Consider the following 19547-nt stretch of genomic DNA (forward strand, 5'->3'; position numbering starts at 1 on the left):
CTCAGCCACGTGAAGTATGCATCTCCCCCCCCATCTCAGCCAGGTGAAGTATGCATCCCCCCCATCTCAGCCAGGTGAAGTATGCATCCCCCCCCCATCTCAGCCAGGTGAAGTATGCATCTCACCCCCCCAATCACCTACCCACATCGCATAGCCATGAGCCTGACATGCAACTCATCGAGTAACCAGGATCTGTGCCCTGCGTGTCGCTTCATGTAGCGTGGTATCGTGGAGTTCCGCATGGCCGTTGAATCATGGGTTGATCCTGCAAATTGGGCACAACAATGTGTGATGATCTTGTTTGGGTCACATACCATTTCCACGTTGATGGAGTGATATAACTTATGGTTGCGGTACACTGCCTCCATGACATGTGGGACCACCAATTCAACATGGGTGCAGTCGATGGCGCCAATGCAACCAGGGATGCAGGCCAGTGAATAGAAACCAACTTTGGTGTTGAAGATCTCCTGGGCTGTCCGTGGTAGGAAAATGTGGTCGCCTGTGTGCTTCAGGAGGGCATTGAGCACTTGGTTCAGCGTACGTGAGAATAATGGTTGTGATATGCCATGCATGTGCCCCTCTGTGTGCTGGAAGGTGCCTGTGGCCAGGAAGTGGAGCACAGACACTACCTTCAGTAGAGGTGGGATGGCGGGGCATATTTCAATCAGGCTGACAATGTCGTCATGTATTATGTCCACAATGGTGGTGATGGTGTCCCGGTCCAGACGGTACAGGGTGTGGATCTGCTCAGGGGTTAGGTTGAATGGACTGGCTCGGATGCGAGGGATTGGGGGCTGCCTGCGTGGTACCACTGGCTGCACTGGTGGGGCATGCTGGGCCTGCCTCACCCTCCTTCTCCTCCTGCGTCTCCTCTGTGCTGCCTGTTGTTGTTGTTGCAGCAGTTCCACTGCAATCATGTCCTCCAACCCCAGCATTGCTAGTAGTATTGGAATCATTTTGGTGTGTGACTGGGTGTGGGAAGGGGTGGTGTGTGCTCCTTTTCTGCTGCGCCAGTCTATATTGCCTCCACCTGGGCTGATTGTGTGCACCTGTGGCAGTTAGGAACACTGCACATGGCCGTTTACGGGTGGTCCGGGATGCCGGTATTTATGCCATGCCTTTAAGGTACTTTTCGGGCTTCAGTAGGTCGTTATTTGCATGTCCGCCTGACTTGTGATGTCCTCCTGTTTACGCCATGCCGGTATTGCCGGCATGAAGGGTCGCGTGCCCGCGCCCATGCCGCTATTAGAGGCACCGTTATTTACGGTGCCGCTAATAACGGGTTGGCGGTTCGTAATAGCCCGGAGCGGTAAGCGATGCCGGTATTCCTTTACCGGCATCGTTTTTCCCTTACCTCCACCCTCGTAATGACCCCCATGTATTGTGCAGTTTTTTGTTTTTCTTTCCAACTTGAGTACAATGGCTCCTGCAGAGGCTGTGTTTAGACTGGTCATGGAGGAGTAATAGGGGAAAATATGTTTTCCATGCTTTTAAACTAGAAATACTTTTGTATTGTTCTTACTCAACATGTGCCTTATGTGATAGTTGTACTGTCGGAGTGATGGCTTGTTATGTTATCTTTGCTATTCTTGCTGCTTGCCTCATAAATGTACATGCATTTAGGAAATAATGGATTAAATTAAAATACATTATAAATAACCCAGTGGTCTTTTTTCATTTGTGCATCGACTCAGAACTGTCATCTCTAAAAGGTGTTTTCAAACTCAATAAAATACTGTAGCTGTTTGTGTTGGATCATGCTAAAGGCACAATGAACTAGATCCCAGGATGCATAGTGCTAGCATTGAGCTTGGCTTGCTTTAGGCATGAATAACTGATGACCAGGAGCCATAAATCACAGCCTCGTCACAAGGTGGAGATCCATGACTTCTGGTAGCCCTTTAGGAGTCAAGACAGGTGAAGTTCCACAGAGTGCAGACATGTGGAAGGGACAGGGAATTTGCAGTATAGGAAATGGAGAAGCATGCGCAGGGACCGGATGCAGGTGCAGAGACCCTCTGGGAGAAGCACAGGTGTGCTCCTCCAGACCTGACCTCTATCCCTCGCTCTCCACCGAGCTCTGGAACCTGACTCGAGAAAACCCTGTAAGGTAGGATCACCAAACAAGAAGGTGAAGTTGAGGTTCCTGACAGTCTTCTTGCCATGAAATTAGAGAATGGGACATTTGTTTGGACTTTGGACCAGGTGGACCTTTTGAAGTGTTCTTTAATAGAGATTTTATGGATACGGGACCGGGAAGCCCACACCTATCAGATGGACTATTTACTGGATGTAATTCCTGGCAGATGGGAAAGAATTCCCAGAAAGATGCAAAGCCATTCCTTTCATCTATTTGATTTGGGGAATGTTGTGTTTATGGTGCAATATGAAACCCATTGTAAAAAAAAAATCTGTTTCGATGACTGAAAAACAAATGGTCAGGTCTTTTGTGCTTTCCAATAGAGGCCACATGACATAGTGCAGTGCATCCACTAAATTGGTTTAACATTGCATTGAGAAGGGGCACACGGATTTGAACATACATTGGACTGTCATTGAGCAATTGTGATGCCCTCTCTTCTCCTCGAGTATTTCAAACAAATCAAGAACCAGAGGAATATATTGGATAAAATCACAAGTTCTATAAGAGAAAAACTGGATTATAGAGAAGTGATAATGTTGCCAGAGTGACTGATACCGTGTAAAAAATGTCATTCAAACTTGTAGCAATCACGTTGCCTCTGGTTCATTCATGATTTTCGTCAGGATTATTACATGTGTGTAGAAGGCATATTCGTGTATTCCTATTTGCATTGGCAGCATCAATATACGTATGAGAAGAACAATTCCATATCTCAGGAGGCACAATGCTGCCTCTCCATGTTGGTCTTCCTTCCTAGACTAAGTTTCAGGTATCACAATGGCATCCAATAAACCGCAAGTTGTTCACTATAAGCTGCTAACTGGTTCGCTAGATGGTGAACAGCTGAACGAGCATAGTTTCTTATCAACAGAATACGCTCCATGATATATTGAACAATTATGACCTTACATATGCCATGCCAGCCCACCGCAAAACACTTCTAATTAACCCAGGCTCCCCTTTTCATTTCTCCCACTTTCTATGTTTTTTTGGTAACCGCCAAGGTCCTGGTTGAATAAGGAATGCTAATTTGTGATGTTCTTCCATACACATTTGACCTCAACAATACCCATTCTGCACAAGTAAGAGCAGAGAATATAGTATGATAGGAACAGATATCACAGAGTACACCACAGGGCACACTTTGAAGAAATCATATGGAATAATTGTTGGGTCTTTGTTTTTTCTACTCCTTTATGCCTGGCTGCATTGCATTAATGCTCTTAAGAAGAAGGGTTGAAAGGACTGAAAGATCTGCAGAGCCAGTACGAATTGGGAGTTCTTTTTGCAGGAATCATATATTATGTGTCTTAGAATAATATTGATGGGGTTAATGCACTGTAATGAACACAAATTAGAATTAATGGTTTTTTCGTGTAGGAATGCAGCATGACATTTTTTTTTGCCAGGCTGCATGATGGTATTCTCTTTAGTCATTTGTATCAATCATTGCTAATAATGAGCGTTTTTGAATGGCATCGGTCATTAGCTTTTATGATTTAAAACCATGTTCATTGATACATGACTGACTAAGATAAACACGTTGTTCTGGATGAGATCTTCAGTAGAAGAATCAATGCTATCTAAGATATTATTCATGTGATTTTCAAATTTTACCAAGGATTTTAAAGTTCCATTAGTGAGTGGCACGTTTAAATCAAGGAAGAATGAGTTCTGAGGTGGAGACAGAACGCTTGCACATCTAGATAGCTTTCTCCATGTCCATTTAGCTGCCAATGATGAAATCCCTATTTCATGTCGCACAATGGAATTCGGCACCGATGAAGACAGGCCCAGAATGCTCTTCCACAGCTTGCCCTGTATACTATTTAACACCTCGTCCATATCCAATAGACACATGTCCAAACCAAATAGTACGATTGGTTCAACTTTTAATAGATAAAAATCGATAAGTGGCAATAGGGTAAACTGACAGTACTTGCCAAGTATCACCTTCATCATTGATGCCAATGGGCGCACTTTGTTTTTCAGATATAACGCCCATGATTTCTTTGAGTAGAGCTCCGTTAAAGGATAGCCAAGATAACGGATTGAACTAACACACTCAACTTTGGTTCCTGCCAAGTGCCAACTATAAGATTTAATTCTTTTGTAATTGCGAAAGATCAAGATTTGCAATGGACTTGAGTTTGCTACAATATTGTGCGCTAGGGCATATTCATGAAATTGATTCAATTTGCTTTGGAGCCCATACAGGGTTTGATCAAACAGCAGTATATCGTCCGCAAAACAGAGCCAAGAAACTTTCAGCTCACCAAGTTTTATAGGGTACATGCCAACCTTATTCCATAGCATGTCCATGTCACAAAGATATAAATTAAACAAGGTGGCCGCAAGATTGCAGCCTTCTTTAACACCAGTCTTTGTGCGAATTGGGGGCGTGAGTGCTCCTGATTTAGTTACTTTAATCTGAAAAGTTGTGTCATTATGTAACAAGGCGATCAACTGCACCACCCGTTTCGAGAATCTCAAACGCAATCATTTTGCCCATAAGATTTCTCTTACCACCATATCAAAAGCACTGGTGAGATCAAGTGCTGCCATATAAACTGGCCAGGTATCAGGTATTTTCGATTTGGCAAAGACATGTGAAAGCACAAGAGCATTTAAGGAGGTCCCCATGTTTTTGCGAAACCCAGTTTGAAACTTCGAATAGATATTGTTCTCTTCTATAAATGATTGCAGATGCTGCAGCAATATGATGGCAAAAACTTTTGCAGAAGCATCCATAAGTGCTGTAGGTCTGAAATTAGATGGTTGCGTGGGATTCCCTTTCTTAAAAATGGGAATAATTATTGCATTTCACCAATAACTAGGTATTGTGTTCGTAGCTAGAATATTTGAGAATTTGGTGAATAACATGGCTGCCCAAAAGTAAGGATCGTCTTTAAGGATACAAGATGGCAAGCCGTCTGGCCCGGCCGCCTTGGATGCTTTTAGGCGCCGAATTGCATCAACGATGTCCTCCATAGAGGAAAACATTTTTTCCAGACATTTGTACTGCAGTATCCCTGAATTAACATATTGAAATTTAGTTGGTAATTTGAACTTATCACTGATGAATTCCTGCCTGGTAGTTGCTGATATAGAAGCACCCAATTCATACAAGACCACGCTCCCTTTGCCATTCAATATTGACCAGAAATTGTGCGTGTTTTTTGTTGTCAACAAACTCAAGATTCTTTGGTGTAATTGTAGTTTTGAGTTCAACTTGATGGATGTTATCATATGTCTATATTTTGATGTCACCCTTTTCTTATGCTCACTGTAAGAGGCAGCAGTTAAGTGCAGCTTAAGAATAGCCCTTAGATTTCTATTTCTTTCACATTTAATTTTAGCAATTTCGAAATTGGCTTTTTGTGATGCGTAAAAAGAAACCGTTTTGGGACGCTGACTCAAGGTTTCGATATGCATTTTTATCACTAAGGCATTCAATTCTTCTCTCAGGGTGGAATTGTAATTCATCAGGTCTAATTTGGGTGCCCTCCATGCATCTCTGTGTACCAAATAGGTCAGTTCCATACAAATCTTCGGGTGCCAGCCAACCGAAGTCTCAGCTTGGTCAAGATTGATCAAGCTTAGTGTAGGGTCATCAATTAAACATTCAAGATCACATTGAATATTCATAGTAATCGGGGTGTGATCACCGGGTGTACAGTCAAAGATAACAACCATATCAACCATTCCTACTAAGGAAGTGCATACAGAGAAATAGTCTATGTAGGACACAGCTGTTCCCCTTACCCAAGTTCCTCTGTGCATATCCAATACATAGTCTAGTACCTGCATGTTCCATTCCTTAAAGTAGCTGGTCCAACGAGTTTCCTTACTGAGCGAATCGCTTTGCCGTACTTGTTTATGTTTTGGTTTGATGAGAGATTTGATGCACACTGCATTGAAGTCACACCAAATGATTACTAAGTAGTTAGGATTTCTAATAATGGCTTCCTGAAGGATTTCATCCAACATGTCCAGTGTAGCATCTAAAGTATTTGCAGCAGGATTAAAATAGATACATATCAGTAAATAGGAGCAAGCTGGCAACCCAGCTGTGACGAACTCTACAGCTAGCAAACCATTTTTTTGCATAGACAACATGGGATTAATTATTTATTGTATTGTTAATTAAAATGGCTATGCCACCCGAGGGACGCCCAACTATACCCCGCGTGGCAGAAACACTGAAAATCGAGAAGCCATCAATAACAAGCTCCCCAACTCACATGGTTTCCTGTAATAATGAGATCACGGGGGGCCCATTTCAACATAGCCGGACAGCCAATATTGTAGATTCTTCATCCCACAGCAATTCTATGATAAGATTTAAACTCCTGCTTAGCAGGATTACCTACTTCAGTTGGTTATGGTTGCTGCTGTTTGGATGACAGTTCTATAATTGAGGTCATCAATCGGGCCAGCCAAGTGATGTTGGATGCTGCGCCCACCAATGCAGAGATCTCAGAAATAAGTTCAGCTGTTTGTGTAGGCGCAGCCTGCGGTTTTGCTGAGGTAGGCCCCACTTCTTCAGTGACCTGGAGTTTTTCTTCTAAAATCACATCAGCTTCCTCAATAGATCTAAACAACCGTAACGAGAGACCTCGTAACTCAAAGTCCTCCCTGTGTGCCCACAACAACCTCAGTTTTATCACAGATTGTGGTGCACAAATCATACGGAGGTTGTTGTGATTAGCCAGCCTCAACCATTCAATGTCATCAGAGTGAAGCATCCTCAACTGCGGACTGCCTTTAAACACATTAAACAAAAAGAATCTATTCAATCTTTGTTTACCATTTATTTCTTGGTCACTGCATCATCCCAGGATGTACCTTGTGTCTCTATGAAAAGAACAGCCACTACTCTCCTGTTCGAAACTACCTCTCTTAGGGGACATTCTACCATTAGTTGCCGTTTGTTCACTCACCCTATCTACAATTCCCTCATCACCACTTTGCAAACCCATGTTTTCCTTACTATTTGTATTGTGTTCTGGTTGAGTAACACGATTTTGGTTGTCCTTTGGCACAGTCATTGCAACGTTCCCAAAAGCCAGAGGCTCAGTCTTTGCATTATCAAGATGGAGGGAGTTGTGTTCAGACAACCTTCCATCGTGGGTCTGTTTGGGCACTGTCCCAATTTTGAGAGTAGAAGTGGTTTTCCCTTCATAGGCCTTTCCTGTGGTTTTCTTTTCAGTGAGGGGATAGAAAGTAGATAAGCGACCTTGAGTCTGTGGTCCCAGGGTAGCATTTCGGTCCCCCTATGTCCATCTCTAATGGTTACGTTAGTGTCCCCCCTTTTTGTTGTATCAGTGTGTTGTGTAGTGGGCAAGGCTAGATTTAACACAGCTTTTGACTCCTCATTTAGTTGGGTCAAATCAATCTGTGACTCATTACCTGCTCCAGCAGGAGAACTGAGAGGTTGTCTTTTTTTTCCTCATTGGGCCTCATTACGACCCAGGCGGTAAGTTACCGCCTGGGCCGTGACTTTACCACCATGGCGTAAACTACGTTTACGCCATGGTGGTTGGCGGACTTACCGCCCCATTCCGACCTAGGCGGGGCGGTAAGTCCCCAATCCCCATTTACCCTTCCCCATTCCCATTTTTGCCCCATAGGGCATAATGGGAGTGGGGAAGGCGTTAATTACGCCACCGTAAATTACGGTGGCGTAATTAACTCCATGGTCCCTTAGCGCCATGGATTTTAACACCTGCTAAAAGCAGGTGTTAAAAGCACCATGGCGCTAGGGGACCTCGTAATCAGGCGGTAAGGGGCGGCGCTGTTAACGCTGCCGTTAACCCCTTACCGCCTGAGTCGTAATGAGGCCCATTGTCTCTAGAGGTATTATCTTTGTTGTTAGATTTTTGTTTCTTTGATTTTTTTTATTTTTAGTAGCAATCTCATGGGGACAATTACTATTTTTCTTTTTTATTTTGTTTTCTCTTTTTAGGGCCTTAGCATGAGCACGCTTCATTTTTCGCGAAAAGAATATCATGTTGATTTCGTCAGAGTCTTGCCCCTCTTTAACACCTCGTGTGTCATCGCTTTCTTGATTTTTGAGTGCCAGTTTCGCAGCTCTATGACTCTCTAGCTTTTCTTGTACCACCTCCGATTCCTCCATGATGTTCTCAAGCGTAGATGGACTATTGGGGGAATCTTCCTTAGTGACAGCAAGATTGTCTCCAATCCCAACATTTATGGTCTGTATTCCCCCCCTCCCATGTTTGAAATTAGGATGATGCGAGATTAAATGTCGAAACACATCATCCAATTTCAGTGAGTTTACTTTAATTGCCGTGATTAATTCTGATGGATCTATTGCTGCATTAGATGGTGTCTCAGTCTTAGCACCCTCAGCGACTGCTTTAGCATAAGAACGTGAATTAGTGTGTACATTTATATTTGCCTCAGAGGTCTGTGTGCATTTATTCGTTCCCCTGTGATCTATGGGAGTTAAAGCTTTCAATAGGCATGCATCCACTAAACCCTGTCTTTCTGATTGGCCCGTTACCTGTGCAAGCATGTAATCTCTACTTTAGATATTTTGATTGACAGATTCGTCATTACTTCTCTTAAAGAATTCAATTGCATATGTGTTAGCTCTTGTCCTTTATCAAGTAAGTTCAGTAGTGAAGTTATTACTGGGAAGGTCATGTTTTCTTCATCTTTTTTTTATGTTGAGAATTGATATCAGCATGCAAATCAAAGTGCACATTCCCCCTTTCCTCAAGCATGTCTTCTTCTTCGCAATCAGATTTATCATTGTATTAGTGTTTAGGTGAAAATACTCCACCCTCGCTCATTCCTATGTTGTTAAGTATAGGAGAACTACTCGAAGGCATCCCTGGTCTCTCATAGAGATGTTTGTCATCACCTATACGCGGATCAGGGGAATGTGCATCTTGAAGATTATGTAAGCAAATTCTTTCTACTTCCGATGGTAGAAAGACTGCCGGTCATTGAGGTGTGTGGGGATATACAACATCGTTTTTCCCACTCATTTGCCAGTGATGGTGCCATAAAGGAAACATCAGAGATATAATTAGGTATATCCATGTTATATATAGGTGCTTAGTCCATTTCAGCGTCATGCATTTCTTTGGAGTTTGCTAGATTCACCCCATGCGTATCTTTACTAGCATTCATTTCCCCTCTTTGTCCAATCTGTATGGAGTGTGACAATTGCTTGCTCATTGCATCGTTAGGCTCAATTGCTAATGATTGCATACTATAGGGAACAGTATTTACATCCATTGCTCGTTCATTATATAATGAGACTTGTAGTGCTAATGGGGTAATATCAGCACTAGAATTGTGCAATTGGATTGGGGCAGTTGCATTTAAACCAGTCTGTATTTTACCATCCAGTAGACCTTTCCCACTGCATAGGCTACCCACCATGATGGAGCCCTACTCGCCAAAAAATGTATCACGTGAGTCGAGTGCACTGTGTTTCCCCTTAGTTGGGTGTACTGTTAGGTAAATCACCAGGTAATACTTAGACCCACAAGCACAAAAACATGTAAACAAAAACGCGGCAGAAAACTCATATGACCATAATTAGGCACCAGAAAGGAAAACAACCTAAGTTCAAGTACGGCCACAATAGAAGAAAAATAAAAAATGTATAGTCAAGAGTATACAAGACTATCCAAATACCTTCCTCCTGCCGACCCACCAAACAGCCCAGCACACTTGCATACACTTCCGGTGCGCACGCTGTTCGCGTGCCCGGGTGAGTAGTAGTATCACGAATCAATCAGCTTGTGCTTTGGGTGGGGCCTTAGGCAGAGATCGGGGGCAGGACTAGATGGAGGAAACAAAAATAAAAGGGCAGCAATCCGAAAAGAGATAAAAGTAGACGTTTTTAAACATGCGTGATACACCACGCAGAGAAGTCCTCTGAAAAAGCACAAGGTGCCTACGTAACAAAAGTCACCTCAAGTCCAAAGTCCAATGACTCTGGATGTTCTCAGAGAAATTAGGTCTGACAGTGTGACCAGTGCTGCGTGGTTCGATTCCACTCAAAATTCCTCGCGCCGATGGAAACCTCTCAGTAGGATGGGAGCAGAGTGACATAGCCAAACAGCCCAGCAAACTTGCATACACTTCTGGTGCCTATTTTCTTTCCTGCCACTTGGGCGGTCACAATTTTTACACTTTATCTTCCGGACCTGAATATGATCAATCGGTTCACTTGGGAAACAAATGACAGAGGCCTAGGTAGCAATTGCGCGACCTCTGGGTGTTCACACTCCAGGGAAAGCTCTATACTTTAGTGGCAAGTGGCCCGTTCTACCACATATGTGTGATTTATCAACTATGCACTAAGGAGTTGCTCTGGTTGTTGATCTCATCCAGACATAGTTAAGCTATCCTGGAGCAGAACCAATCAGCCCAGGTATTCCCTCATCGGGATGTAGATTCACAGCGCCCCATGCCATTCTTTACCTAAATTCATTCATGCATGTCTTAAGCAGGTTAAGAGAAATTGCATACACGCACATTCTATGTTTTTTTGGATGTTTGCAGGGAGACATGGACTGATTAAAAATGTATTTTTAGCAGGCTTATGTGCATTAGAAGGGTCATACCCCTCTCTAACTTGTGACTGCCCCTCCAAGGGAAGTCACTAATGTTCATGCATCTGGCCATTTGCTAGAATGTGTAGCAACTGACAGCATTTTATTTTCAAGGACGTACGTAAGCCATGGAAAGAGCAAACCCTCAGCCATGATGTGAGGTCACGCGGCGTCCGCAGCCATTTTAAGGGAGGTGGTGCGGTGAAGAAACCGATAGTTTGGCATGCACATGGGAGCCCATAAGGCCATGCAAATTTAACATTAGGTTCTGTCCAGGGCCCAGGTGCACCCGCTTTCATCATCAAAGGCAGGTCATCACCACTGAGAAGCAGAAGGAGGTAACGGGGGCACTTGGTGCCATATCAGGTTTTATGAAGTGCAATGGAAATGGCCTGCTAGAAAAGTAGTTATATCAAGTGGGTGGGCCTTGGTGTTATAAAGCTATGCCTTCCAAGGCTGGAGGATGTACCGTTAGGAAGTTCTTTATTAATTGTAACTTTTTTGCATCAGGCTCATTGTTTAAAACCCTACAAAGCCCTGAGGATTCTGTCCTCTGAGGGCACAATTTTGTTATGAGGATACTATGCCAATTTCTCTGTCGCTGTGCGCTGTTGTATGGAAACAAACATGCTCTCTACCTTTGCTGGGTGGTTTTCTGTTGAATTATTTGATGATGTGCAGCAGGATCCTACAAATACCTCAGCTGGATTTCAATTTCAGTATCTCAAAGTATTAAGTAGTTCCATTTGTCATTCACTGGCAGAATGGCCAGTGTAGGGGAGGACTGGCCGCGAGGCCCTCCTCACCTACAGCTTTCTCCCCAGGTGAGGACCATGACTCGGTGGACGCCCCCTCATGCCACCCGGGCCCAGGTGGAGGAGGATTCGCCCGCCGACGACATTGCCCACACGCACCCCGTCTTTGCATTTACCAAAAATTGAGTCAGGCCTAGACGCCATCTTGCCCAGCAAACATGGTGTGAGTTCAGCACACTGTAACGAGGCCCCCACCTTTGGAGGGCCTTTCATGCATCTCTGTCGCCTCAGCAGCCCTGGCAGATCCGCTGCGAGCGCGTTCCCATGAGAAAGTCGGAGATGAGCTAAACCCGAGACGCCAACACGGCAACATTATATTAGTAACAATGTGATATTGCACCCCGTATGACCCGGACCGCAAGGCCGGGGTAGCGAGGAAAAAAGCTGAAGCATCACTATCTGAAGAAGGTAGAAAACAATTCAAGTATTGGTACTAATGAACTACCTCTGTTTAAAATGTGAATAAGCCATAAAAATGTAACGTTATATGATATCCCTCCAGGTCTGGACTAATGCTGCTATAACCACGGAGAAAGATGTTGACTAAACGTGTAACCTCTATTTTGTAAAAGTGTTTTTCAATAGTATGTAGGAACTTGAACTCATATATGTTTTTGAATCACCCAAAGCGGCGAGCATCAATCTCTGTAGGCTATAACCTAGATATCCCTCGTATAACGTCTAATGTACATACAATACGCACACAATGTAGTGAATGTAATGTTAGGTAATGAAAAGGTACTGGAATCGACTGTATTAAAGAAATGTGTAACGAAATTGAAATATATATGTGTGTCTAAATAACGTCAAAATAAGGCAAAACAGTATAGAACTTCTGCATTCACTGATCAGCAACGCACGAGGAAAATACCTTTGTGGATATATGCAAGGCCATTCCCTCTCCCACCCCACCAAGCCTGCCAGATAAAAAAGCTAAGACTTGTGCCGCGCTCCCTCACCTCCCCCAACCAAGCTGGCGTTACTTCAGAGAGTCAGAGGCCCCGGCACCGCAACCAAGGCCACAGCCCGCCACCTGTGTTATTTACAGCACGGTAATAAACCCACGGTTGAACCCACTGATCTACCAGCACCCTCTCATAAATCCCACGAACCCCCCAAGAATCCTGACCCCGTGTAAGGACGACCCCCATCATTGAGACAAGACACAGAAACCCATCTATATAATAACTTCTAACGCAGCAGACAGACATGTATCATTCGGCCCAGGCCCCAGAGCCCCGTCCCGCGACCTAAAATACCGGTCAATAGGACACAGGTAAATCTCACCCCAACCGACGACCACCAGACCTCTCACAAGGTGCATTCCTCATGTGTTGTGTTTATTTTTATAAGATAAGATGCTGAAGCAATTTATCAAAGAACTTAAATGTCATTTTCTGAATAACTGCAGTATGCATGGCCTAGGGCAAATGAGACAGGAAAGGTATTCGTCATTGTCACAGGCTGCCCCAGCATACCAACACCGCACGGATGACCTCAAGCCGGCCTGCCAGGCCCAACCCAACCCACGAGGCTGACCAGTGACGTCGTCTTGCCAAGACCAACCATGCTGCAGCAACACCTATAGTTAGTCGACGATACCCAATCCCAATTAACTTGTGCCCCCTATAGTGTTTAGGTGCTGATGACGTTTCTTGTATTAGAAATACGCCTGTCTTTGCTATTGTCAGACAGAGCGCTCTCGTAGGTTGCAGAGTTCTTTGCATGCCTTATCCTTGGATAAAATCCCACTTACGCTCACCCGCACTCTGTCTTGGTCTTATTCCCACTACGGGAGAGTCCCTTATTGTCTCTCATTGCGGGGAGGATCGTGCTGAATTGGGGGCGCTTCCCTTCAGTGGTGACCCCGATAGCGTGATATCTCCAAATTATTTTTCCTAACTCCTTCTTAAACGACCCCCTTGTGGCACGAGAATCTCCGGTCGAGAAGGGATACGCACGGTGAGCCGTCTCCGGGAGGCCGCCCGCCAACGGCGACCGGCACAATAAGAAGTGCGCACTCAATGAGAAAGGGTACGGGATCCCGATTGGAAAAAAATCCCCTTTGAGTGCCGCTCGCCGGAGCCAGGGGCTGACCGTTGAGTTACCGGTAACGCCGCCTGGACGGACCCAGTTTCGGAGAGTATCGGTTCAAGACGGGCACGTGAGTACCGAGTGCGAGTGATCGTCAAGGGGAGAAGAAGGGGAATTGGGAATAAAAGAACGGGGACAGGTAGAGGAGAAGAATATCGGGGGTCTACTAGAGACGGGTCTTGAAACTTTCTTTATTCTTTCTTTTGCATATGGCCATTAGGAGTAAGAAATAAGTGACGTGGTAGAAGTGACGGAAACCTAGCTCCGAAAGGGGGTGGAAGGCGGCGCCGCATAGTACTATCTAGACTAGTACTGGGAATATATGAAGAAGTGAGAAATAAGTTATTGGTGTCTAGCAAAAGGAGACACCGGGAATATTTTTTTAGTGATTGTGCTCTCTCTCTCTATTTCTTTTTTTTCCATTTCCACGGGGTAGGGGGTGAAAATGAGAAGGGTATAAAGTAGTTAGAACATCTTAAAAAGTGGGGACTCAGTAGTGGCACGTACAGACGTGAACATAGTAACCTTAGCAGGGAAACAGGGACAGCTGGCCAGGGAGGAAAGGGAGGAAAAAGACAAAAGTGTGAGTGGAAAGTATTGTGAAGGGTGCGCGCACCGTACGAGTGTTAGAGACGAACAGGTGGCCGTGAGGTGGTGTCAGAGAGTGTGGCCATAACCAGTACTTGATCAATTACAAGTGAGATCACATAAGAGTGCCTGAGAATGGGAAAGAGATGAGATATGGTGAGTGAGAAGAGATTTGTGCAGTGAATTACAGTGGGTGATAATTTTGAGAGGTCCGCTCTTGTCTGTGCCATAAAGGTATACATACGCATATTTACACCTAATCAAAAGTAACGAAGGCGAACGCGGTAGCGCTAGCAATTTAGAGGATGGGGGCTGAAACTCCCTTGTCACACATTTGTAAGAGCTTGCCGGGATATACTGAACGCATAAATAAATATCATGATCAATGGTTAACAGAATTGAAAGGGGAGGGGTTGCCCCAGATTTGGCCAGAAGGAGGGTCTTTTGACAAAAGCGTTCTTGATATGGTATGTACATGTATTCGCCTCAAGTATAAGGGGAAAAAATGGCAGAATAGGAAGGAGATATTAGATCTCTGGAGATTGTTTGAGGAAGTACCCCCACCCAAAGCCCCAGCACCAAATATTGATTTACCCTCCACCACAGACAATCCACTAATGATTCCACGAGAGGAAAAGGAACAGGTAAGCACAGAACAACCTGCGGAGGTGGTTATGTTGTACCCAATGTTACCTAAACCAGCCCCTGCAGCAGGATATAGCGACCCGATTTATGTGCCTCCCCCGTCGACCAGCACACCACAGAGGCCAACTGCACCCCCACCATACGAAAACACCAGAGAGCGCGCCCAGGGAGGCACACAGAGGGTGGATATAGAGAAGTTAACGAGTGACTTAGAGTCGAGGCTTACAGTGGCAAGAGATGAACTCTCAAGAATAAAAGACATATGTGAACGCACAGCATGCGCCCCTACACAATCTGGACGCACGTCTAGAGCGTCAAGCGAAACTAGACAAATTGAGGAGGGATGGAAAAAGGGGGAAATACTGTTCAGAATTGAGGAAGAACCGACAAGAATAATAGAAGTGGGGACAGCAGAAGGAAGCATTGGTGATGTATCACGAGGAAGAGGGATCAGAGAGGATTTGTTATGTGATGTCAGAGGAGGGGTGGATGAGAGCGATAGATTGAGCATGGCAATAGGAGGAGAAGGCGAGGAGCTAGATGGTGCCTGTTCACTGGAGACTATAGAAGATGAATGGATGGGACGACTAAGAAATAGAGTGGGGAAGATGGCGTCATTGGAGTCAGTAGTGACTAAGGAAAAGGAAGCTGCAACGGTAAAAGGGAAATTACAACTCCCATTACTCCACAGAGGGGGCAGGAGGCCAAACTATATACCGTGGGCTCAGATGGATAAGGCTAATTTAATGAAATCACTGCCTCAGCTGTCAGGAGGGGCAAGCAAGTGGATATATGCATTTGAGAAACATACCGCTGGTATACCGCTGGCAGTAGGCGATGTGAAGAGCCTACTAGTATCCGCAGTAGGGGACCAGGCAGACAGAGTTTGGGCTAAAGCGGGTTTTCCAGCTGTAACTTTAGAGTGTGATCGCCATGATGGGGCTTCTTTTAACACTGTGCGAGCAAGGGTGTGGGACGCACTGCGGGAAACCTTCCCGGATACCCCTGATTTGCAGTCAGTAATGCAATGTACCATGAATGACGGGGAGGACGCTATGGATTACATTCTCCGGGTGCAGGAGATGTGGAGAGCGGAAACAGGTACGCCCTGGCACCAATCCACGTCTCTATTTTACTTCATTATTAAGAGAGGGCTCCCAAAGGAAGTGCAAAAGGCACTAGATAAAATAGCAGGCGTTGAGGCAAAAGGCTGGCCAGAGATCCAAAGCATAATAATACACCATTGTAAACGGATCAAAGAAAGAGAGAGGGAAGTAGCACAGAAAAGGTTGGCGGACGAGGCGAAGTTGGTGCAATCAAAATTGGTGAAGGTCGCAGCCGCGGTAGCGGGACTCCCACTCATACGGGAGGGAGAGGAAGGAGAGGAGGGGCAAATAGCAATACAAGGAAGAATAGCAGCGAATTGGGCAGGACAAGGGCAACGACAGTGGACAGAGCAGGAGCAGAACGGAGGTCCAACGTGGCAAGAGTGGGCCCCAAGAGGAGGAAGAGGTGGGTACAGGGGTCGAAGAGGAGGACAAGGGTATGGAGGAATGGGAGGAAATGGGTGGCAGGGTCCCAGAGGTCCACAGGGGAGCTGTTGGAATTGTGGGAGATGGGGGCATTACTCAAGAGAATGTAGGAGCAGACAAAACAACGGTTCCCAAGAGATAGAACAATACGGACACCCCCATCCAGGAAGCCCCTACGGCCTCCCCATGGGACAATACCAGCAACCAGACAATGTAGTACAAAGGAATAACGCACAACTGCACGGACATCAGTACCGAACACAAACCAGCCCACAGAATAATGACAATGTGCACTACACGCCTGGTAACACTTTCGCCACAGTAGCTAATGGAGCACCCGCCCCCGCACCTTACAGTGGAGTGTCAGTGGTTTCGGGGAACATTTTCGATCAAGGGGGGGCAATGAGACACCTCGCATAGGACAGCCCACAGAGAGCACTTGCGTGTCCAGTACTGTCTACGACCCACAATGCATCAGAGGCACCATTGATAGGAGCGCAGATAGGAGACAAGCAATTCATTTTCATGGTGGATTCGGGAGCGGAGAAATCATGCATTAGAGAGGGCCGGTTCCCGTTATCTAATAGAACGTTAGAGACGCAGGGGTTCTCTGGGGCTGTAATTGAAGTTCCTTACACAGAGGTATTGGATGTGACAGTGGGGGGTAAAACAGTGAAAGCACCCTTACTGTACTATGAAAACTCTCCCATCAACTTACTGGGGAGAGATCTCTTGAGCAAACTAAACATGACAATATCATTCACAGGGAGCGGTATCGTATGTTCAACGCCAGGCATATGCCCCCTCCGCATATTAGCAGTAATACACGGCCACACAATCATGAAAGAGATCAGAGGGGTACCGAGAAATGAGGAGATGTTTGTCGAAGGTATGAGAACATTGGCTCTCATAGTACCAGAACTAAAAAGGGTGGAGTGGAGGATCCCAGCAGAATTCCTTTTTCGTCCCATAGCAAGCCCTGACACTGCTCTTGGGACAGTACTATCGTTGGATTTGCATGCAATACATGTATCGACAAACAGAATATGTGTGATTGGTATTGACATGGAAGGGTGTGAGTGGCGGACAGTATTGTGTACAAATGCAAATATCCCGCTGAGAGAGCTCTCTGACGAGGAGCTATTTTCTGACACTGAGGGAGATGGTGAAATAGTGATGGAACTGGCAATGCCCTGCGACATTGTAGTTACAGCCAGACAAACTAAGGTTGAACTAATGGCGGTAGTAGGAGCACCGCACACATTTTTTGATGAGGACATGAGTTCAGTACCCACTAACTTATGGACTAATGGCCCCCACGATGTAGGGTTGCTGCATGAAGTTCAGCCTGTGGTGATAAAAGTAAAACAGGGAGCAATACTACCCCGGGTGAAACAATATCCACTGTCGCGAGAAGCAGAAGAAGGGATCAGAGAGACAATCGATGCACTGCTAGCACAGGGTATAATAGTGCCCTCAAACTCCCCATGCAACACATGCATTTACCCAATCAAAAAGGCGAAGGGGGGTTCGTGGAGGATGATACAAGATTTACGCCCACTGAACGATGTGGTAATGAAAGAGTTCCCTTTAGTCCCGAACCCGGCGACAATACTGTGCAACATTCCAAAAGTAGCATCACACTTCACAGTAATTGACTTAAAAAATGCATTTTTCTCGATTCCCTTAGCGGAAGAGAGCAGGTACTTGACAGCATTTACATTGGGAGGAAGGAGGTTCGAACATTGCAGACTACCACAAGGATATTGCGAGAGCCCAAGTATATTTAACAGGGTACTACATGAAGATCTGGGGAATTTGTCTGTAGAAAGCACAGTGATTCAGTATGTTGATGATTTATTGGTTTGTGCACAGGCGGAGGAAGAGTGCCGACAGGACTCAATAACACTTTTGACATTATTGGCCAACAAAGGATACAAGGTGGATAAAGGGAAGTTACAATACTGTCTGACAGAGGTCCTATACTTGGGTCAGTTGATATCAAAGGATGGCAAGCGAATTATACCAGACAGGGCACAGGCGATTAGAACAATTGGAGAGCCCAAAACAGTAAAAGAGATGCAGAAATTTCTGGGTATGTGTAACTATTGCCGAGCATGGATATTGGACTATGCGGCGTACACAAGGCCCTTGTTACAGGCACTGAAAGAAGCACAACAAGAACACAAACACATAGAATGGACAGAGGAGATGAACACAGCATTTAACTCACTAAAAGAGCTGATATCAAGCGCTCCAGTACTAGCAAATCCAGATTATGGGCGCGAATTTTTCTTATTTTCACATTGCAAAGGAACACTGATGACAGCAGTATTGACGCAGAAAACATCTTTAGGGCACAAACCACTTGCTTACTATAGCGGCACCCTAGACGCAGTAATGCAAGGTCATTTCGCGTGCGAGCAATCCCTAGCTGCAGCCGCGTTCGCAATTGAAAAAAGTGCCACGATAGTGATGGGCTGCCCGGTGACACTGTTTGTGGAACACTCACTTTTTGCAATATTAGAGCGAACAAAGAGCACATTGACAACACAACGCGCCACAGCATATGAGATAATACTGTCCAGCGCTAACATCCATATAGTAAGATGTAAAACAGTGAACCCAGCCACATTCATCACAGAGGCATGCACCGTAGAGGATATGCAAAACCATAACTGCGCCACGTACACAGGTGACGACAGTAAGGATCCAGTGATTTTTGAAAATGCCCTGACCGAGGGTGAGGTGTATTTTGTGGACGGGTCAGCATCAATAGACATGGAGACAGGAGAAAAGCATGTGGGTATGGCAGTGGTACGATTAGAGGAAGATGAATATGAGATACTAGTACAACACCGCCTCCCATCACACTATTCAGCGCAAGCAGCAGAACTAATAGCGCTAATAGAAGCATTGCATGCCGCCAAGGGGTGCGCAGTGACCATATATACAGATTCAGCATACATGACAACAACAGTTCACGGTGGGTTGGCCCGGTGGGGGCGGAGAGGGTTCCGACGAGCAGACGGAACGCCAGTCCAGCATGCAGAATTATTGAAAGAACTGATTGAGGCCCTGCGAGACCCCACGGCAGTGGCCATCGTAAAATGTCAAGCTCATACCA

General features: G+C 45.3%; 1 protein-coding gene across 5 annotated transcripts in view; it reads left to right on the forward strand.

The window, feature by feature from the left end:
- NEURL1 (neuralized E3 ubiquitin protein ligase 1) overlaps positions 1 to 19547 on the forward strand; it is a 2006504-nt gene that overhangs the window by 991183 nt on the left and 995774 nt on the right. The window lies entirely within an intron of this gene.

Source organism: Ambystoma mexicanum, chromosome 8, assembly GCF_040938575.1.
Source record: "Ambystoma mexicanum isolate Mex_15411 chromosome 8, UKY_AmexF1_1, whole genome shotgun sequence".
NCBI lineage: Eukaryota > Metazoa > Chordata > Amphibia > Caudata > Ambystomatidae > Ambystoma > Ambystoma mexicanum.